This window comes from Emydura macquarii, unplaced genomic scaffold, assembly GCF_026122565.2.
Source record: "Emydura macquarii macquarii isolate MOO-44397 ecotype Brisbane River unplaced genomic scaffold, CSIRO-AGI_Emac_v2 contig_3035, whole genome shotgun sequence".
Taxonomy (NCBI): domain Eukaryota; kingdom Metazoa; phylum Chordata; order Testudines; family Chelidae; genus Emydura; species Emydura macquarii.
The window spans coordinates 594496-617838 of record NW_027133172.1 but is presented as its reverse complement, the minus strand read 5'-3'; the positions used below and the strand labels follow the sequence as shown (position 1 = coordinate 617838).

At 48.5% G+C, this 23343-nt stretch overlaps 1 pseudogene; it reads left to right on the top strand.

The window, feature by feature from the left end:
• Positions 1–23343, top strand: part of LOC137141287 (zinc finger protein 585A-like) — a 37848-nt pseudogene that overhangs the window by 2223 nt on the left and 12282 nt on the right.

The window sequence follows — 23343 nt, the reverse complement described above, 5'->3', positions numbered from 1 at the left end:
GAAAGGGGCATCAGGAATAGTAAGTAGGGAAAGAAGTTCCCAGCACTCAGACCTCCCCAGAGCCATTCAGTGCATCACCCTTGGGCAGACTGACTTTCCAGGGAACAAGGTGAGGCGTAGGGAGCGGAAAAGCCAGGTCTTGCCTCTTCTGTGTCATCATGCCGTGGGGGCAGAGGGGATGTGCTTCCCACAGGGACAATGTCAGAGGGAACCCTCCCAAGCTGCTCCTTTGATTTTGCTCTTTTCTAGAGTCTGGCTTAGAGACTCTGTTCCTGAGAGGGTTTTAAACTGTCTCGGTGGGTTTAGACCTGGTGAGAGGATCTGGATTTGCACTGGAATAAAGTGACCCAGTTTTTTTCCGCCAGCCTCACGAATTCTAGAAAATCTGTTGGGAAAGAGCCCGGAGGGAACCAGGGGATGAAATGGACCAAAACCCTTGTGTGAAACCTCCCCGAACACCCTTCTTGCCCTGACAGGTTGCAGAAGATCAACCCATCGTGCCATGAAACAGGGACGGGAAACGGCCGCAGCAGAGGCTGTGCAGGTAGGGGATTTTCAGCAAGGTTTTCCTAAGAGAGGAAGGGGCAAAAAATACCCCGGCCGAGGTGGGAACCAGATGTGATCTGCTTGCTGGGGCTGTTCAGTCTGGGCCTTGATTTTTAGAAGAGGGTCACTGGAAGAGGGCAGAAGATCCCCCATTTCTAGAACAGAAAACAACCCCCCTGCACAAGGCAGGAGAAATTTACCAAACTCCCAGTGCAGGAGCCTGGACGTTCTAGCCAGAGGCAGACAACAGGGAGGGACAGGGGAGATGCCCTGTCCCCACATATCCAGCTCCTAGGAAACAGGAGGGGCAGCCGGTGCTGAGCGGGGGACTCTTGTTGTTTCAGGGGCTGGTGACGTTCGAAGAGGTGGCTGTGTATTTCACCGCGGGGCAGGGGGCTCTGCTGGACCCCTCTCAGAGAGCCCTCCACAGAGACGTCATGATGGAGAATTACAAGACGGTGACCTCGCTGGGTAAGGGATTCCTGTCCCGTGGGTATTAGAAGCAGTGGGGGGATCTGTGATGTGCTCCATTCGACTTGAGGCCAGTTTCTTCTCTGGTCAGTTAGATTTCAGGGGAATGACCCCCCATTTTCCCCAGATCCAGTATGAGAGAGAGGTTCATCTCCACGTCCCCTCCCATGGAATAAGGGAGTCGGAAACATGAAGGGGATGAGTATTCATTGCCATTCCCACATCTTTCAAAGAGGCAGGAGCAGTGTGTTGACCTGCCTGTGTTAATTCTCACTAGCACACAGAATCCCGGTTCCCCTCCCTTCCTGGGACTAGCTCCATCTATGGACCAGGCTCTGGGCTCTGCAGCTTTAGACACAGGCAGGGTCTGCATAGCACAGCTGTGTCTGCATCAGCAAGTTCCCACAAGAGCACAGATCCTGGCAACTCGGGCTGAGAGAGGAGCACATCCCCTGCTGTCATCTGCCTAGGGGGTTCAGTGACCGTGTTCCCATGCGTTCAGATTCCCCGTCCCCCAGCACCGCACGGGGCCAGGTAAAAATCAGGGATTGTTCCTTGTGACAAATACTCTCCCAGTGCATGACACACTCTGATCTCGTCTGATTTCATGCACCTCCCCAGCAGGATTTCCCATTCCCAAACCTGACCTGATCACCCGGCTGGAACAAGGGGAAGAGCCGTGGGTCCCGGATCTCCAAGCCTCCGAGGAAATGGAGAGCCCCAGAGGTTCCTGCACAGGTGAGGCATCCGTGTGACTGATTCTAGGAGAATGGTACAGCACAGTCCCCAGATCCAGAGAGACAGAGTTACAGAAACACAATGGAGATGCGAACTCATTCCTATCCCCGCAGCTGTCAAGGGGGCGGATGCTTGTATTGGCCTGCCTGTGTTATTTCTCACTCAGACACAGAATCCCGGGGGACTAGCTCCATCCCTGGGCCAGGCTCTGGGCTCTGCAGGTTTAGACACAGGCAGGGGCTCAACACCTGAGCTGTGTCTGCGTCAGCAAGTCCCCCAGAGCGTCCAGATCCCAGACTGAGGGCCCAGTGCATCTCCCCACAGACACCTGCCTCTCCCAAGGAGGCTTAATGACCAGGTTCTCGTCTGTTCAGATTTCACAACCCCCCACCACAGCCTTGGGCCAGATTACAATCAGAGATTCTGCCATGTGACAGATACTCTCCCGATGCATGGCATACCCTGATCTTGCCTGATTCCCTCCTCCCCCATTTCCGAGCAGAGTTTCCCTTTCCCAAACCCGACCTGATCATCCGGCTGGAACGAGGGGAAGAGCCGTGGGTCCCGGATCTCCAGGCCTGCGAGGAAATGGAGAGCCCCAGAGGTTCCCGCACAGGTGAGGAACCAATTAAACTAGCAGCAACCATCTGGGGAGTGAAGGGAAAAAGCTGGGGCTCCCACAAATGTGCTCTGAGAGAGCTCCCCCAATTCTGCCCATCTCACCCAGGTCGGGGCTGTAGCTAGCAGGTGTCACGTCCTCTTGGCAGATATCGCTCACAGCTTCACACCCAGCCCGGCTGGCAGGATCACCCTGATTTTACTTCCCCCTGGATGTTTGGATGGGATGTGGAGGCAGCACTGAATTTCTCAGCCTTTCCACAAGTTATTGTGTTGTTAACCCTCTTTGCTCTTCTCCTTTCTTTTCTCTCTGGCACTGGGACTGACTGCTGTCTGGATTCTCTCTCTCCCTGTCCCAGCAGGTGATGGGATGGTGCGTGAAAACAATGAGGAGAATCCACGTCAGGAAGATCCTGGGCAAGTGGAAGCTCATGGGACGTTATTGGAAAGATCTGAAGGGAATTTTTCCCAGGGTCAGGAGCAGCAAAGAGCCTGGGGAAATAAGCACAGGCCAGAGAGGCAGCTGGGATCACATCCAGAAAAGAAAGTGGGTAAATCCACTGATCCTGGGGGAGTTTGCAAGGACCTCGAGGAAATCACAGCCCAGCAGAGATCTCCATCAGGAGTGAGAAATAACACATGCCCTGAGTGCGGGAAAAGCTTCAATCGGAGCTCAAACCTTATTTCACATCAGAGACTCCACACAGGAGAGAGACCTTTTAAATGCCTGGACTGTGGGAGAAGTTTCAACCAGCGAGAACACCTTGTTAGACATCAGAGGCTCCACACGGGAGAAAAGCCCTATAAGTGCCTGGAGTGTGGGAAAAGCTTCGTTCAGAGCTCACAGCTTATTACACATCAAAGAGTCCACACGGGAGAGAGACCCTATAAGTGCCCCGAATGTGGGAAAATGTTTGGTGACGGATCAGCCTTTATGAACCATCGGAGAATCCACACAGGAGTTAAACCCCATAAATGTCTTGACTGTGGGAAAAGCTTCAATCGAAGCTCAACCCTCATTAGACATCAGAGAACCCACACGGGAGAGAAACCCTTTAAATGCCTGGAGTGCGGGAAAAAGTTTAGTGACAGTTCAGCCCTCATTGGGCATCAAAGACTCCACACAGGGGATAAACCCTATAAATGCTCTGAGTGTGGGAAAAATTTCTTTCAAATCTCACGGCTTCTTGCACATCAGAGAATCCACACAGGTGAGAACCCCTATAAATGCCTCGAGTGCGGGAAAAGGTTTAATGACAGCTCAAACCTTATTACACATCAGATTATCCACACGGGAGAGAGACCCTATAAATGCCTGGACTGTGGGAAAAGCTTCAATCGCAGCTCACATCTTATTACGCATCAGAGAATCCACACTGGGGAGAGACCTTATAAATGCCTTGACTGTGGGAAAAGTTTCAATCAGAGCTCAAACCTAATTACACATCAGAGACTCCATATGAGAAAGAAACCTTGACCGTGATAGAACTTTCAGCTAGGGCTCTGATCACATCAGACATCAGCACATCCACACAGGGACGAAAACTCTTAAATGTCCTTGGAGTGGAAAATGCTTCAAACAGACCTGCACCTTATTGGATCACAGAGACTCCATTTCCTAGTTCCCACACACACATTAGTGGCTCTTGGCTCTCAGGGATCGCTGCCTGTAACATGAAAATCTTCTCCTGTGAAAAGCTTGTGGGTTTGAAAATATTTTCATCCTGAATCTGGACAAAAAGTTAAAAAACTCAAAATTTTTCAGCAAAGGGATCTCCAAAAAAAAAAAAAAAAAACCCCAAAAAATCGGTTTCAGGAGTAAAATAGAATTTTTTCAGCTTTCTGGCTGCCCACCTGGTTGGCTTTTGTCAATTTCACTTTCTCCCTCCAATAAGAAAGTGAAAGTGAATTGAATTGAATTGGTTGCTCAGGGAGACCATGCTCTGTGTGTTACCCAACTTTTTAAGCGCCAAATGCCTTTTCAGGTTTAATGGCCATCTGGGAATATATCTAGGGGGTAGAATCTCAGGATTGGTTTATACTACATACTTACTTTGGTATAACTATATCACTCGCGACATAGTTATCCTGAACTTAACCTCCCGTGTCAGCGTTACGTCAGCCGGAGAGATTCTCCCGCCAGCATAGCTACCGCCTCTCGGAGAGGTGGAGTTATTAAGCCCTTAGGAGCATTCTCCCTTGTCGGCTAAAAGCATCTTCACCAGATGCGCTGCATTGGCGCAGTTACGCCAGTGTAAGTCTGTAGTGGAGACCTGCCCTCAGGTTGGCCGCCTTTAGAAACTGAAAAGGTAGATGTGAAAACTGAGGCTGGAAGAGTTGTGACATGATTAATTCCCTGCTAGAACAGAAGGGGTGACGTTTGTCCCAGTTAACAACTCCACAGAAACAATAGACACTCCTCAAGAGCTCTGGAAAGCAGCCTCTCTTCGGTAACTGAAAAGAAATCATGCAGGGAGAGCAAAGCTCCAGGGAGATTTGGATGGCGTATGGTTGATATGGGACAGTGATATGCAAATGTCCTGACTATGTAAATAATTAAGCTTGTATGATTTGTAAATTATTACATTCTTTCTTTTTTTTTTTTCTGTCTGGGAGATAAGTCATTCCAGGTGCCACTATTTTAAACGCGACACTTTGGATGGGAGTATAACACATAGGGATGGTGATGTGAAAATATCCCAACAGGAAAAAATGAAACACTACCTAAATTGTTAAATTTGCATAATTTGTTACATTATTTCTTTCTATATGAGAGAGAAGTGATTCACAGTGTCAACAGCGTAGGCCTGGAATCCACTTAGGTCGGCGTCGCTACATCAGCAAAGGTGTGAAAAAGCTGCACACCCCTGAACAATGTAGTTATGAGAACTTTGTCCCCAGTGTCGACACAACAATCTCAATGGAAGAATGCTTCTCTTGAGGTAGCTACTAACCCCTTCCATCAGTCTGGGCTGCATCTATACTATGGGGTTATAGAGCTATGCTGGTGTAGTCTCCGTAGTGTAGACAGACTCTCAAACTCCATCAGGACAATGGGCAGAGTTGAGATGTGGGGGGAATGTTGTTATGCCACCTAAAATCCAAGTCAATAATGACGCTCTGTACAATGTGAATCACTTCGGCTCTCTTGGCTCAGTTCTTACCAGCTCTCTTAATCTGGGTAGGGATCTTGATGCTAGAATCGGTAACACTTCTGTCACTTTTGACGAACTTACCTCCCGTGTTTGGAACAAGAAGTTGCTAACCCTGAACGCAAAGGTGTCTGTTTATCAGGCTTGTGGCCTTTAGTCTTGTGAAAGCTGGGTGACAGACTCCAAGCAGGAGCGGAGATTGAACAGTTTCCACCTCTGCTGTCTTCGAAAAATCCTTGGAGTGACTTGGAACCACTGGATCAGCAATAACGAGATCCTTGAGAGAACAGCCTACAGTCTATGCAAACTACGCTGGGTGTTCGCAGGCTTTGCTGGCTGGGACGCGTGGAGCGCACACCTCAAGACCGTCTGCCGAAGATTGTGCTCTATGGCCAACTCAAGAACTACTCGTGACGCAGAGGAAGACCAACAAGGTCAAACGAGGTCTCAAGAAATTCAGCGTTCCCCCTGACAACTGGGCAAATCCTGCCCACAACTGCTCAGTCTGGAAAAGCCGGGTCAAGGCTGGTGCAGTCATTATGGGAAGCCATCACACAGGCCAGGCTGAGGCCCGTAGGCGAGCCAGGAAGCAGAGTCTGCTTCAACTTCCATCTGGCGAGTGGACCTGTGGCCACAGTGGGAAGGTCTGTGGCTTGTGCATCGCGCTCTTCTCCTGTACCATTGCTAAGCACCACTGACGGACCGGCTTGGTCACATCTCCTCTCATCTGCCAAGATGTTGGATGGCCACTACATTGGATCATATGCCTTGACTAATTCAGCCAAACTATTGTCTTACAGGCCTTGAGGCTCGTAAGCTCCTTGCACTTCTATCTTAATATATACCTATAGGCTACACTTCCCATTCATCCCATAGGAGCTTAGATGTCTAACTCAGGCGTTGTGTATGGCAGTGATCTTACCAGACACTTAAAAGTTAGATGTTGTGATACTGATCAACACCCTGCCTCACTCTTTTTGTCTAGTCTGGCCAGAATTCCTTGGGGCACAGGACCGGCCGGAGAGGCAAACTTGGAAATGGTGGGCCCGGAAACTGTCTACTGTTGTCTGTTTTGCTGTGTCCAGGGAAACAAGGTGGTGTGTGCGCTCTTTGTAAATAAACCAGACTGCCCTGCAGCGAATACATGGTTCATGTCGTCAATTTATCCTCCCAATGGAAACAACTCATCAAGGCCCACAATAGTGGCTGACCGCTTGCAATAAAGGGGTTAGCTCTGGTGTCAGAATCCCCAGGGTTGTGCATATCTCATTTCCCCGTCCCCCCATACCAGGGTCTCCTGTTCTCCCCCTCCTGCCAATGGCTCTGTGTGCCCCCCCTTTCTCCCTCCCCCCTATCAGGGTTCCCTATTCTGCCCTTTAGGCCAGGGACTCCACTGTGGCCTACTGTCCCCATGATAGGGGATCTGTGGGTCGTACCCCTCCAGCCACTTTGCCATCGACCAGAGGTTTTCTGTGTCTCTTTTTTTCTCTCCCTCCAAAGTGCCTTTATTTCCCAGACTGACAGGGATAGGAAAATGGCTTTTCTTTCTTTCTTTCTTTCTTTCTTTCTTTCTTTCTCTCTCCAGTAGAAGTTGGTCCACTAAAAGGTATTACCTCAACTGCCTTGTCCTTTTAATCTCCTGGGACTGACACGGCTGCACGAACGCTGCAGTCAGCAGTGTGATGCGGTTGCGGAAAAGGCTGCTATTCTGGGGTGTGTTGGCAGGCGCACTGTATGGAAGAGGAAAGAGGTAATTGCCCCACTCTGCTCGGCCATGGGAAGGTCTCTGCTGGAGTGCTGGGGCCAGTTCTGGGCACCACACTCCAGGGAAGATGTTGACAAATTTGAGAGAGACCAGAGGAGAGTGAGAAAAATGATCAAAGGTTTAGACAACCTGACCTAGGAGTTAAAAAAAAAAACTGGGCATGTTTAGACTTCAGAAATGTAATTTAGCTATTAAAGAAGACTGAGGGGGGACCTAATAACAGTCTTGAAAAATGGTGCGGGTTGTTACAAAGGGGATTCAATCGTTCTCCATGTCCACTGAAGGCAGGTCAAGAAGCAACGGGCTGAATCTGCAGTGCAGAAGGTTTCGTTAGCGATTAGGGAAATTCTTCTAATTCTAAGGGTAGCTAAGGTCTGGAATAGGCTTTCAAAGGAGGTGGTTGTGGCAGGGCATCCCCATCAATGGAGGTTTTTAAGAACAGGTTGGGCAAGCACCTGTCAGAGATGGTCTAGGTTTACTTGATCCTGAATCAGCACGGGTGGCTGGACTAGATAACCTTCCGAGGTCCCGTCCAGCCCCATATTTCTGTGTGCTGGGAATGGCGCCGAAATCCGGTCTGACACCTCTTTCCACTCATCTTCCCGAAAACGCCGTTCAGCTCCAGACTTCGTCAGTCACATTTTTCATTTTAGCACCCAGCCGGATGCCGCCGAGTTAACTAAACTTCAACTCAGGACGTAAACACAGAGCACATCACAAATCCAGAATGACACAAAATCCCCTCTCTATATACATTGACCCATCTCTTTGCCTTCACGCTGCGTCGCATCACACGTCGTAAAACCGGCGTAGTTACTTTGCAAAAAACAATCTCTGTACAGCGTGCTCGGTGCATGGTTGACTTACAGGTCACCTTATTTTTACATTCCTAACTTATCTTGCTCATTGTGATATTGTTCATAATAAAGAGCTCCCTGACTGTTCTCCCTCTTATCTTGAGTTGACTCAACCATTCTGTCTCTTTAGCCGATGGACTTATCTTCCTTAGTGCAAATGCTCTATTTTCAGCATAACAATCTCATTACCCCCTAATCCTGTCTTCCAAAAACTAAGGCCTTCCCCCTTGGGTTTAATTGCTCATGTCAGGCCAGGCCTACTTATGATTTCGCACACAGCAAGGCAATGCTGAGTTCATTAAACTGAAACGCAGGATGTAAATGCAGAGGACATCACCCATCCCAAGTTATACAAAACCCCTCTCGCTTTATGTGCATGTGCACTGTTCCTTAATGCCTGACCCTGGCTAGTCACTCCTTTTAGACCTGATTTCCCGGATGGATTCAGCATGTGCCTGTCCGCATTTTAGAGCTGGGGAGATTCACACAGCTCTCTGTAGTTCAAGGGGACCCACAACTTGCCGCGGGGGCGGGGAGGAGGAGGCAGAAATGGGGTTAGATGTTTCTATTACCCCAACCAGCACCCTGCTCTCACCTCTGTCCCTTCCCCTCCATCTTTCCCCACTCCAGCTACTCTGGTTTACTCTGCACCCCTTCTCTCCCTGCTAATCCGAGCCAGGACACGAAGTGCAATGGGAGAGGCAGGGCCAGGTTGCAAAGCAACCGGTGTATTGCTAGGACCCTGAAGCAGCTGGGCTGGGAGCGGGGGCGGGGGTCACACATCGCCCCAGCAGGCAGCAGGAAGTGAATTGCACTCGCTACAGTCTCACTCCTGCTTGCTGTGTGAACGCCAGGCTGCCCTGCCTCGATTGTCCTTCGCACGATCCCAGAGCCCCGGCGGCTGCTGCTGCGGGGGTCTATGCAGAGCCCAGGCTGCGGACGGGAGAGGTGAATAATCCAGGGGGCCTTATTCCAGCTGCTCCCCAAGAGACTCTCCCCATCCCACTTAAAGACCTCGGCCTGCCCTGACTTTCCGTCTAGGGAAGAGAACTTCCGCCCCCCACACCCTCCTCCCAAAACAGAGCTGGGACCCAGGGTGACCAGACAGTAAAAATCGGGACAGGGGGTGGCGGCAACTATATAAGAAAAGGCCCCGAATATCGGGACTGTTCCTATAAAATCGGGACATCTGGTCACCCTCGGGACCCCAGATCCAGGAGGAAAACACCCCTCCTCTGAGCAGCCCCAGCTTCCAGGAACTGCGCTACTTGGAGCAAAGGTAAGAGAGATCTTCTCATCCCATCCCTCCTGGGTATCCCCAGTCGGCTTATTCCTGCTGACTGAATGTTTAGCAGACTCTGGTTTAAATCAACACCAACAAGAGTTCTGTGGCACTTTAAAGACTAACAAATTTAATTTCACCAGGTATGAGCTTTTGTGAAACTCAGCTCACTTCCTCAGATGCAGTAGGTTTAAATCAGAGGCTCTCAACTTTTCTGGATGACTGTCCCCTTCAGGAGGCTGGTTTGTCTCGCATACCCCCAAGTTTCACCTCACTTTAAAATGACTGGCTTACGCAATCAGGCATAAAAATGCAAGAAAGTGACACAAGCCCGCTGTTACTGAAACATGGTATGTGTACCCCTGATTGAGAACCACTAGGTTAAACTGTCTCTGCCCCCTGAGCAGTTCACTGCAGATTTTAGTTTGAAAGATCAGATCAGCCTGATTTATAGTGCATTTTTTATTGCTTTTTTTAATGGTTCTTCTTTGTTATGGGTGAATGTTCCCTCCCCACACAGAATAGGGGAATCCGTGCAAAATGTCTGTGTGTGTTGTAAAACCATCCTATGAAGGCAACAGAGCTATGGCCCATTGACTGCCTCTGGGGATCTGGCTTGAAAAATTTGTCATACAGAACTTATCTGAGTAACTATTTGTGTGAACTGGCTCTGGGTTCCTTCAGAATCAGCAAATGCCAGGCAAAGTGGCATACAAACAGACTGCAGAGGAAAAAGGCATGTTTGCTCAAGATCTAAAAAAAGAAAAGAAAAGAAAAGAATTAGACCTTGTCTATGCTAAGATTTTAGGGGGAGATTTTCACAGGCACAAATTGCCTGTTCTGTGTTTGTGCAGCTCCTAGCGTAATGGCATCCTGATTCATGTAGAGCTTATGGGTGCTGCGTTTTTCGGCACTTTAAACAGCTTTGAAAATCCAGCCCAAAGAATTGAGGGCATAACTAGGCACTGAGTTGCTCAGCAATAGCAACCATAATGTAATTAAATTGAAACACCTTTGTGGGGAGAGGGGGAGATTCCAAAGAAGCCCATCACAGTAGCAGTTAATTTCGAAAAGGGGAACTACACAAAAATGAGGAAGTGAGTTAAACGGAAATTAAAAGGAACAGTCACAAGAGTGAATTGCATTCAAGCTGCATGGAAACTTTTTAAAAACACCACAACAGAGGCTCAAACTAAATGTATACCATAAATATTCATTAAAAAAAACAAAACAGTGAGAGAATCAAAAAAGTGCCACCATGGCTAAATGACAGACTGAAAGAGGCGGTTAGAGGAAAAAAGGCATCCTTTAAAAATTGGAAGTCAAATCCTACTGAGAAAAATAGAAAGGAGCATAAACTCTGGCAGGTCAAGTGTAAACGTATAATTAGGAAGGCCAAAAAAGAATTTGAAGAGCAACTAGCAAAAGACACAGAAACTGAGAGCAAAAAGATTTTTAAGTACACGAGAAGCCGGAAGCCTGCCAAACAATCAGTGGGTCCACTGGAGGATCGAGATGCTAAAGGAGCACTCAAGGAAGACAAGGCCATTGCAGAGAAGCTAAATGAATTCTTTGCATCGGTCTTCACGGCTGAGGATGTGAGGGAGATTCCCACAGCTGAGCCATTCTTTTTAGGTGACAAATCCGAGGAATATCCCAGATTGAGGTGTCGATAGAGGAGATTTTGGAACAAATTGATCAATTAAACAGTAATAAGTCACCAGGACCAGATGGTATTCACTCAAGAGTTCTGAAGGAACTCGAATATGAAATTGCAGAACTGCTAACTGTGGTATGTAACTTATCACTTAAATCAACCTCTGTGCCAGACGACTGGAGGATAGCTAATGTAACACCAATTTTTTAAAAAGGCTCCAAAGGCAATCGTGGCAGTGACAGGCTGGTAAGCCAAACTTCAGTACCAGGCAAATTGGTAAAAGCTATAGTAAAAAACAGAAATATCAAACACACAGATAAGTATGATTTGTTGCGAGACAGTCAACACAGCTTTTGTACTGGGAAATCATGCCTCACCAATCTACTAGAATTCTTTGGGGGGAGCGGGTCAACAAGCATGTGGACAAGGGTGATCCAGTGGATGTAGTATATTTGGACTTTCAGAAAGCCTTTGACAACGTGCCTCACCAAAGGCTCCTGAGCAAAGTAAGCTGTCATAGGGTAAGAGGGAAGGTCCTCTCCTGGATCAGTAACTGGTTAAAAGACAGGAAACAAAGGGTCAGGTATGAACGGTCAGTTTTCAGACTGGAGAGAGGTAAATAGCAGGATCCCCCAGGGATCTGGACTGGCACCAGTGCTGTTCAACATATTCATAAACGATCTGGAAAAAGGAGTAAACTGTGAGGTGGCAAAGTTTGCAGATGACACAAAATTACTCAAGATCGATAAGACCGAGTCTGACTGCCAAGAGTTACAAAGGGATCTCTCTAAACTGGGTGACGGGGCAACAAAATGGCCGATGAAATTCAGTGTTGGGAAATGCAAAGTAATGCACATTGGAAAACAGAATCCTAACTATACATATAAAATGATGGGCTCTAAATTAGCTGTTACCGCTGAAGAAAAAGAACTTGGCGTCATTGTGGTTAGTTCTCTGGAAACATCTGCTCAACGTGCAGCAGCAGTCAAAAAAGCTACCAGACTGTTAGGAACCATTAGAAAAGAGAGTGCTTTTAAGACAGTTCCAGAGGGGTGGCCGTGTTAGTCTGTTTTTAGCAAAAGGAGAGTCCAGATTTATTTGGGCATAAGCTTTCGTGGGCAGAAACCCGCTTCGTCAGCTGAACTCTCGTGATTAAGACAGTAAATATCATCATGCAGCTATATAAATCCATGGTATGCCCACACCTGTCATACTGTGCACAGCTCTGGTCACCCCATCTCAAAAAAGATATATTAGAATTGGAAAGGGTGCAGAGAAAAGCAACAAAAACAATTAGGGACACGGAACAGCTTCCTTTTGAAGAAGGATTAAAAAGACGGGCACTGTTCAGTTTGGAAAAGAGAGAACTGGGGGTGGAGCGGGAGATATGATAGAAGTCCATCAAATAATGAATGCTGTGGAGAAAGTGAAGGAGGAGGTGTTATTTAGCTGGCTAGGTAAGAGATTGAAGTCCATGGTAGCATTCTCTGAAATGCTTCCAGTTCTATGCACAGGGCCAGTTAGACAGGCAGAACTGCAGGGTCTCAATGCGTGGATGGGATGATGGTGTAGGGTGGAGGGTTTAGATTTATTAGGAACTGGGGAACCTTTGGGGACAGGGGGAGCCTATACCGGAAGGATGGGCTCCACCTAAACTGAAATGGAACCGGATTGTTGGCACGTGAAAAGGTTGCAGAGCAGGTTTTAAACTAAGGGCTGGGGGAAAGCCGTCAGGCGCGGAGGAACACGTTGTTCAGACAGAGACATCCCTTAGGGGAGGATCTATTAATGGAGATTCTCTAGATCCTAGTAAGGAGAAGAGAATGGAAGATGATTAAATACAGGGAGTATCAGATGAGAAACGGTCAGATGAAAGAATCCCATTCAATTGCATCACATAATGGCAGACAGCTAAGAAGTGACCATTTTTTAAAGTGCTTACATACAAATGCCAGAAGTCTAAATACTAAGATGGGTGAACTTAAGTGCCGCGTATTAAATGAGGATATTGATAAAAGAGGCATAACAGAAACTTGGTGGAATGAGGATAATCAATGGGACATGGTAATACCAGGTACAAAATATATCAGAAGTACAGAATAGGGGGACTGGCACTATCTGTGAAAAAAAGTCAAATGAAGTAAAAGTCTTGAAAGAACCAAACTCTGTCATCAAATCTGTATGGCTAGTAAGTCCATGCTTGAATAATAAGAATATAGCAGTAGGGATCTACTGCCGACCACCTGACCAGGATGACACTGTGAAATGCCTGTGAAATGACTATGAAATGTTCAGGGAGATTAGAGAGGCTATCAAAATAAAAAACTCCATAATAATGGGGGATTTGAGCTATCCTCATATTGACTGGGTACATGACACAGGATGCAGAGAGAAAAGTTTCTTAACCCCTTGAATGACTGTTTCTTGAGCAGTTTGTCCTGGAACCCACAAGAGGAGAGGCAATTCTTGATTTAGGGATCACGGGATCTGGTCCAAGAAGTGATGATAACTGAACCGCTTGGTAACAGTGACCATAGCGTAATCAAATTTTACATCCCTGGGGGGGGGGCGGGGAGACACCAAAGCAGCCCGCTCCGGTAGCCTGTAATTTCAGAAAGGGGAACGACACAAAAACGAGGAAGTGAGTTAAACGGAAATTAAAAGGTACAGTGCCACAAGTGAAGTCCTTGCAAGTTGCATGGAAACTTTTTAAAGGCACCGTAACAGAGGCTCAATTTAAATGCACACCCCATATTAAAAGCGTAGTAAGAGGACCATAAAAGTGCCACCGTGGCTAAATAACAAAGTCAAAGAAGCAGTCAGAGACTAAAAGGGGTAGAAAATACGCTGGCGGAGGAAGAGAGAGGGACAGGGTGCAACAAACGTGCTGGGATGTGTTCTGTCTGGGGCCCAATTTTCAGAACAGGCCCCTTGGGGGAAGGTGGAAATTTCCCCCTTTTTTTTCTGAAACAAGCAACAACCCCTCTAGAAGGGGCTGGGAAAACGGACCAGACTCCTGATCCTGGAGCCTGAACCTACTAGCCAGAGGCTGCTCCGGAATATGAAGAGGGCACCCACCAGGGAGACTCAGGCGAGAGGCCATGTCCCCTCGCACTGCGCTGCTGGGTATAGGGAGGTGTTGGGATTCCTGGCCCCGGACCCTGCTTAGGGGCTCCTTCTCCCATATCAGCACCTGGATAGTAGGTGTTTGATGAATGGGAAGGCCCCTGCCTTCCCCCATCAGCTGGGAGGGACGAAGAGCTAAATCCTTCTCCCCTCCTGAAGCCTTCCTGGTTGCTCTGAGCAGGGTGGGGGTGGGATTCTGCTCCTCTGTCCCCCCTCAGAGCTCCTGTTTTTGTCCCTTTCCCCTGTGACTAGTGGGCTTGTGGCTGGGGGAGGCAGGTGCTGAGCGGAGGACTCTTGTTTCAGGGGCCGGTGACCTTCGAGGAGGTGGCTGTGTATTTCACCGAGGGGCAGGGAGCTCTGCTGGACCCTGCTCAGAGAGCCCTCCACAGGGGACGTCATGCAGGAGAATTACGAGACGGTGACCTCGCTGGGTAAGGGATTCCTGTGCCCTCGGGTATTAGAAGCTGGGGGGGTCTGTAGTGTGCCCCTACTTCTGCTCAGGTTCTTCTCTGATCAGTTAGATTTCAGGGATATGGGCCCCAGTGCGAGAGTGACTTTTATCTCCACACCCCCTCTCCCATAAACTGGGAGTGAGAAACACACAGGAGATGCTAATTCATCCTCGTCCCTCCAGCTTTCAAGGAAACAGAAGCCATTTATTTACCTGCCTGTATTTATTCTCACTCTGAATCTCTGTTCCCCTCCCTTCCTGGGACTAGGTTCATCCATGGGAAGGGCTCGGTTCTCTTCAGGTTTAGAAATAGGCAGGTTCTGAACACCAGAGCGGCGTCTGAGTCAGCAAGTCCCCTGGACTGCACAGATCCTGAAAACTCCTACTGAGGCCATATCTCATTCCCCCACAGGTGTCTGCTTCTCCCGTGGGGGCTCCAGGACCACCTTTCCATCCGTTCAGATTCCACACCCCCCTAGCACAGCCCAGGGTCAGGTTAAAATCCAGGAATGTTCTTTGGGACAAATACTCTACACACCCTGACCTTGCCTGATTTTGCCCCCTGAGCAGGATTCCCCGTTCCCAAACCTGACCTCATCTCCCACCTGGAGCGAGGGGAAGAGCCGTGGGTCCCAGATCTCCAAGTGCCTGAGAAACGGAAGATCCTGAGAGGCGTCTGCACAGGTAAGGAATCAGTGACACTGACCCGGGAAGAACCTGGTAAGTGAAGGGAAAAGCTGGGGCCTCCCACCAATATGTGTTGTGGGTGAGCTCCCCCAGTTCTGTCTCATTTCACCCAGGTCAGGGCTGTAGGCAGCAGGTCTCATATCCCATCACCCATCCTGACTGACAGCTGGTAGGATCTCCCTTCCTGATTTTACTTCCCTCGGAGAGTGTGGATGGGACATGGAGGCAGAATCCTATTTCTCCCTTGTGTGCACCTGGTGTCCCATCATCCATTACCACTGGATTATTCCACATCATCTTCCAAGCATGCAGGCTTCTCTTGTCGTCGTTGCTATTGATCTTTCTTCTCTAGCTTCGCACCAGGCCCTCATGAAGGACAATCTCTGCTGAAAACCACTCCCAACGGAAGGCATCGAAGGATTTAAACACCTGCATTTGTGCCAAAGAGCAGCCTGAGAGCCAACTGGCTAAGCAAATGCCAGTTGAATCCATGAGAGAGAGCACTGAACCAGGAAGCTCTCAGGCAGCTAACAGAAATTATTGGTCTAGATGCCCGCAGCCTCTCAGATTCCTACAGGCGTCACTTCAGCATTCTCAGACTTCTGGGAGTAGGTGAAGCAACTATTCCTGGTTCCTTTCAAACTCCCAGGACTATCAATGTCCAGTCCCAAACAACACAGTCAAATAAATGTGCCAAATATCTGCCTGGTCTTCTCTTATTCATCCCTTTAAAATGGATGCGTTGTCTTTGGCTGGCTTTTGGACCAAAGGGGTGGCAGACAAGCTCTTAATTATTCCTTCATTAAAACCCTTCCTGCGGTGGGGGAAGGAAAAAGAAGCAAAGCGAGCAAAGTAACCACCCAGCCTGGCTCATAAGAGCTGGTTTTCCTCCTGGTTCAATTTTTTTTTGGGAGGGAGGATGTTTTTAGGTTCTCTCCCATTTGTGGAGTGTGCTTTTACAGTTCGCCACTTCCCAGTAGTGATGGATCACAATGTCTGTGAGGGAGAAAGGTCAAATTTCATGCATCCATTATTTTTTCATCGCTGAAGTGGGCATCTGGTGCCCCAGAGACCAAATTTTGCATTAAATGGCGGTCGGGGGGGGGAAATGTCTCAATCCTTCTTTTTTTTCCCCTCTGATGTCACATTGCTACTGAGCAATGGAGAAACCTTGGGATTCCCTCATACTGGGATTTTGCTTGACAATAACCCTTCATTTCTATTACACAGACACGCACAGTCTTTCACAATATTTATTCATCAGAATTTATAGTTTGTCCTCCTGGCTTGGCCAGTTGTTGGCAGGCAGGCAGTTCTTTGAGTGGCTCCTGCTGCAGGCGCTATAATGTGAAACTGGAGAGAGAAAAATGGGGCTGGGGTGGGGTGGGGTGGGGTGGGGAGGGGAGGGGGCAGAGGACAACCCCATGTTTAAAAGATGAGGAGGAATAACCTAGCTGTAATGGATTAGAGATCTCCACTTGCCCCCTTCATGCTTCAGAGAAGGAAAATTTAAATATAGCTATTTTTTTTTTTTTTTTTACTTTTCTCATGTCTCCCCAATAATTATTGTGCTGTTTCTGTCCTCTTCACTATTCCCCTTTCTTTCCTTTGACCCCCGCACAGGGAATGACTCCTGTCTGGGTTCTCTCTCTTTATTCCAGTGGGTGATGGGCTGGTGAGTGAGGATGAGGAAGAGAATCCACGAAAGGCAGATTGTAAGGAACCAGAACCACATGGGCCATCATCAAGACGTTCCAAAGAAGACATTACATCAAGTCTTCAGGAGGGAAAAGCCTCTGAGAGTCAGCAAGGGTTAGAAAGGCAGCAGAGAAAGAAGCCAGGGAAGAAAGGGTGTAAATCCATTACTTCTCATAGAGGTGGGAAGGACACCATGGAAACCTCAGTGCAGCAGAAAATCCATACAAGAGAAAAAAAAACCCCACACACTGAATGTGAGAAAAGATTCAACAGAAGCAAACAGCTTGCTAGATATAAGACACTCCATACGGGAGAAAGACCATATAAATGCCTTGACTGCGGGAAAAGTTTCAATCAGAGCTCAAACCTTATTCTACACCAAAGAACGCACACAGGGGAAAGACCCTATAAATGCCTCGACTGTGGGAAAAATTTCAATCGGAGCTCAAGCCTTATTGTGCATCAGAGAATCCACACGGGAGATAAACCCCATAAATGCACCAAATGTGGGAAAAGTTTCATTCAAAGCTCAAATCTGACTACACACCAAAAAATCCACACGGGAGAAAAAAACTGTAAATGTCCAGAATGTGGGAAAATGTTCAGTGACAACTCAGCCCTTATTAAGCATCGAAGAATCCATACCGGACAGAAACCCTATAAATGCCCAGAATGTGGGAAAGGATTTAGTGACAGCTCGACCTGTATTCGCCACCAAAGAACCCACACGGGGGAGAGACCCTATAAATGCCTCGACTGTGGGAAAAGTTTCAATCTGAGCTCAAACTTAATTACGCATCGGAGAATCCACACGGGAGAGAGACCCTACAAATGCCTCGTCTGTGGGAAAAGTTTCAATCAAAACTCACATCTTATTAAACATCAGAAAATCCATGCAGGAAAAAAATCTTGAATGTGGGAGCGGTTGCAGTTGGGGCTTTCAGTGGGTTTGGAATCAGCAACCTCATCCAGAAAAGAGACTTCTTCAATGTCTTTAGAAGGGAAAATATTAGTTGGGGAGGAATGCAATCAATGGTATTTTTTTGGGGAAAAAAGAAACTAGACATATGAATGCTTGCTGAGAGGTCAGGAGAATTTTTGGGTGGGAGGGCAGGGGGGAAAGAGGCATAAAGTAGCTTGACTTTGTGCAAAAAGTTACAATCCCGCAGCGATCTGGCCTTCCATTGTATTGAAAAGGGATGGTGCAGACCCTTTGGCCATGTCGCCACGATGGACAAAAACGCCTCAGTAGACTGTGCTCTCAAACTCTTGGGGGACACCCCATGGCGGGGGGATGTTCCCTGGCCCTACTTGGTGTCACATGTTGTGTTAACTCAGACGTTCGTGGACCCGCAGGACTGAGACAGATCTGGGACCGTCGCTACATGATGCCTGGGGCGACGCCATCAACTGAGGTCACGCTGGCTGGTGCAACGGTCCCCGGCATGTGTGATGATGATGGTTGATGTCTCCAGGCTGCAGCGTGGGGAGGAGAGAAATGAGGGTGGGTGATAGGGAAGGGAAGAGGGGTTGGGGAGGTGCTGGGGGCCAGGGGAAGTGGGAGGGAAGGGGTGGGACACTGGGAAGGGGAGGCGTGGGGGGAAATGGCAGAGGGTTGGGGGAAAATAGAGCCGGGGTATCTGTCAGCATCAAATTCTCCCTTCCCCTGTGTGCCATGATTTATGGGTACTGCCTTTCTTGGGGGGAAGGGGTGGAATCTGAGCCCCTTTCTCTACCTTTGTATGTGTGCAGGAATATGGGGGGGTCCCTGTGCCCCTGGGGAGGTCTGATTTCCCCCTCCCTGCTCCCCTCATGTGGCCCTTGCCCCTCTGGGCACGTCTCTGCGCCCATCCATTTATATAAGATGGGATCTGGGGAGAGTCTCTGGCTGTGTCTTGGGGGTGGCTGAGCCCCTCTCCCTGCCCCCACTCTTGGAATCGGGTGGATATAGGGGAGATACGGAGGGTGCACCGCGGATACCAGGAACGTGAGGTGGAAGGTTCTCCACTATGAGGGCGGTGGGGGCCGGAGGGATGGGAACACCCCCCGCCCACGAATGGCGCAATCCAGGTATCTCAGAGCCATCGGGCCAGGTTCTGTGCCTCTCCCCAGGGTGTCTTCATTCAGCCGAGACCTTTAGCAGAGATGGTGTGGCCACTTCCCCCACATCAGACTGGGGACCGACGAGCTGGGCAGCAGCTCTGCAGAAAGGGACCTGGGGGTAACGGTGGATAAAAAGCTGGATCTGAGTCAGCAGTGTGCCCTGGTTGTCAAGAAGGCTAATAGCATATTGGGCTGCATTAGGAGGGGCATTGCCAGCAGGTCACGGGAAGTGATTATTCCCCTCTATTCGGCATTGGTGAGGCCGCATTTAGAATATTGTGTCCAGTTTTGGGCCCCCCACTACAAAAAGGATGTGGACAAGTTGGAGAGAGTCCAGCGGAGGGGAACAAAAATGACTAGGGGGCTGGAGCACAGGACTTATGAGGAGAGGCTGAGGGAACTGGGCTTGTTTAGTCTGCAGAAGAGAAGAATGAGGGGGGATTTGATAGCAGCTTTTAACTACCTGAAAGGGGGTTCCAGGGAGGATGGAGCTAGGCTGTTCTCAGTGGTGGCAGATGACAGAACAAGGAGCAACGGTCTCAAGTTGCAGGGCGGGAGGTCTAGGTTGGACATTAGGAAAAAGTTTTTCACTAGGAGGGTGGTGAAGCACTGGAATGGGTTACCTAGGGAGGTGGTGGAATCTCCATCCTTAGAGGTTTTTAAGCTGAGGCTTGACAAAGCCCTGGCTGGGATGATATAGCTGAGGTTAGTCCTGCTTTGAGCAGGGGGTTGGACTAGATGACCTCCTGAGGTCCCTTCCAACTCTAATATTCTATGATTCTATGATCAGAGGCCTCTTAGCTTTTGGCATTACCCTGTGCTGAGGATCTGCACATGGCAAAGCAGCTGCCACTGATGAATTTCATGCAGCGTTCTAGCAGACCGCCAGCGCGGCTACGGCTTTTCCATTTAAAGGACAATGTTTCTAAGCATTCTGCCACCCGCACGCCTGCCTGGCTTGGCTTGATATTTGCCGAACCTTACGGGGGCGCGGTGTAGTGTCAGTGACCCAATTCTGAGGTCATTCAAGCAAGCGTTTTCCTAAGATACAGCTCCCCCGCCAAAAACCAGAAGATTTCCTTAAAGTTCACAGTTTCTCCCAACTCTTTTTTTTTTGCACACAGGGCTTCCTCAGTACTAATGGCTTAATGGGACAGGAAGGGGAGAGTGAGCTGAAAATGGTGTGTGCGGGAGGGGTCTATATGTGGTTTGAGGGGGGGAGAAACGCACCATCCTTCTCTCGCACGCTTAAAGGTACTGCAACAGGCATGTCATAAAACTGTCAAGAATGTGGGCAGAGCATCGGACTCGCATAACAACCATGTGGCCTAGTGGAGAAAGCCACCATGCTGGGACCACGCCTGGGTCTGTTGGGTGACCTTAGGCAAGGCCTGTCACCTCCCTGTGCCTCAGTTTCCCCTCTAAAATGGGGTAATTCTTTGGGGTTTACTCATGTAAAGCACTATATGAAAGCTAGGTCTTTTGGGGATTCTCTAGCCACGGTGCAGCATATCAGCTGTTAACATCACTCAGTACTTCAATTGCCTAAATGACCACTAACTCCTCCAGCGTTTCTCTTTCAGTTCAAAAAGCTAGGAAATTCACTGACAAAAAACTTCGTTAACACAGGCTGCCTGGTGATAGCATGTGCCGTTCCAGAACGCTGGGTTCAGGGGGGAAAAAAAGCCTTCTGAAAAAACAGGCAATACAGCGGTAAGTACATACCCGTGCAACCTTAACGGTGCCACTCTGGAGTGGTCAATGTCCACGGGGAATGATCTGCAGGCACGCCAGCTGCATTCACTGTGTTAGGTGTATCTGTACTGAAAGGTGGCAGATCCTTGTTCAAATCCCTTTTCCCTGTCAGGCAGAGGGGAGAGTTGGCCTGGATAACTGCTCTAACCACTAGGCTACAAGTTGTAAGGGAGTCCTGCTCCTCCCACCAGCTGTTCTGTCTGGAGCTAGGGGTACTCTGACCATGTCTACAGGATAGGGCTGTTGTGATCATTGGCCCGTAACTTTTGCCTACTTAGGCGTTTACATGGGAAATAGATCACGTCATTTTCAATAAAATATGGTATAAACAGGTGCAAGAGAACCAGACAGAGAGACTAACTTAGTCCACACAAAACAGGCCAAACTGACATGATTCAAGGACTGTGTTGAAATTATGCTTGGTAAAAACAGGAGCTGTGTAGACGGATGTTAATAAGCCAAAATTGGCGCAACAGATAACGAGGCCGATGCTGCAACTCATTTCAATTCAGCTAAAGGATTTTTTTCGCCAAAAGGGAGGCCGGCCAGCCGACCTTGCTCTTGGTTAGGGAACTTTGTTTCCATCTGTGCGTGCTGAAAGTCATCACATTTTCGTGACATCCAGACCTCAGCTCCCCAGTGGGGATATCCAATTACCAGCATGGCAAAGGCTCATCAGATCCTGTGTTGTATCCCCTTCCCCTGTTGTGGTTATTTTCTGCCACGCTGTTTCTTTCCTCCCGTCCTACCTCGCTCGCTTGGGTTTTCGTCAAATCCTGAAGTCAAGCATACTGCAATCATCCAAACCTGCCGCATCGAAGGAAAAAGGATGCCACCACTGTCAGCCATGACCGGATCATAACTAACCCAGGATTCAAGCAACCGGTACTGCGGTTGACTTGGCAGTCAAAGCATCCACTTGTAACTAACCAGTAGTCCAAAAACTTCCACAAAAGCCATATTGCACCGATCTTTTCTATCCTGTCGCTCCTCCGCCCTGTCTGTCTCTGCTAAGAACAGGACAAGTGAACGCCCTTCACATCGGAACTGAACGTGAAATTAGCCTTCATTTCATCAAAGAAAGGTTGCTCTGAAAACAAGAGACTCTTAATATTTTGATGCCAAAAGGAGAGAGACTTTGATAAGATCTACGTTTGTCTTGCGTAATCACTCGACCACACTTTCCAGATGAATGCCTGTTTTGATGTCTTGTTCTTTCTTGTGTTTAATCAATAAACTTTCAGTTTTGAACGGATGCTTTTTGGATGTTTGCTGAGTCACCGAATCAAACCAAGGGCTCTGTTTAAAAATAACCCCAAACCCACCTATTGCTGTTTAATGCTGGCCACGGAGAGAGTTGATAAACGCCTTGAAATCTTCGGGGCTTTTGGGATCAATGCCTGTACGATGCAGGCAAGATCGGCGGGGCGCCACCTATCTTCAGCTGTTTTGGAGGATGTGTTGAGGCTTGGATGTGAGACAGACACACCCAGTGGCAGAAACTTGGCCACGTAGGGGACTTTTACAGCAAAAATTTAGGTCCCTAGTGGATTTAGGTGCCCATTAGTTGGTAGCCATGTGGGGCTTTTGTGGATTGCAGTGGTGCTAAAACTGGAATTTAGGTGTCTAAAGCTGGGGTGACCCAGATCCTCAGAAACTATGGGCTCTGGATCTCCATTCTTCTCCCCTTTATGGTCTCCAGGCACCTCTCACAATCCCACCGCCTCCCCACAGCCCCTCCAAGCATACCAAGGACAGCGTGGCAAGAAGATACAGTGGCGTGGATGTGGGGGTTTTGGGCAGAGGGTGGTTCATAGATTCCATGGCCAGGAGGGACCAGTGTGATCATCCAGCCTGAGCTCCTGCCTAGCACTGGCCAGAGAACGTCCCGCAATAATTCCTAGAGCAGAGCTTTTAGCAAACGCCTCCAATGTTGATTTTTAAATGGTCAGTGATGGAGAATCCACCATGATCCTTGGTAAATTGCTCCACGGGTTAGTTATTCTTGTAGGCCTGGCTTGACATAAATAATGAAACTCGGGGGAGGTCTTATTTTTTGGAAGACAAGATTAGGGAAGTAATGAGGTCAGCAGATTGAAAACGGAATGTTTGTGCTAAGTAAATGGGTCACTAAGCTAAAAGATAGTGTCTGAGCTAGCTAAGATAGGCGGGAGAACACACAGGAAACCATTCACTAAGAACGGGATAACAATGGGACAAGAAAAGTCAGGAGTATAAAGAAAAGGTAAAGAAGACAGCTGAACATGGACAGTGTGTGGCGAGAGCATGCTGCACAGGGTTTGGTCTTTGCAAAATAACCAAGCCAATTCTGTTTTGTCAAAAGCAGGAAAAGTTACCCACATTCCCAGCATTCACATCAAAACACAGGAACAGATCTAACCCTTTCTTCCCCACTAAGAAGGATTGTTTGACAGCA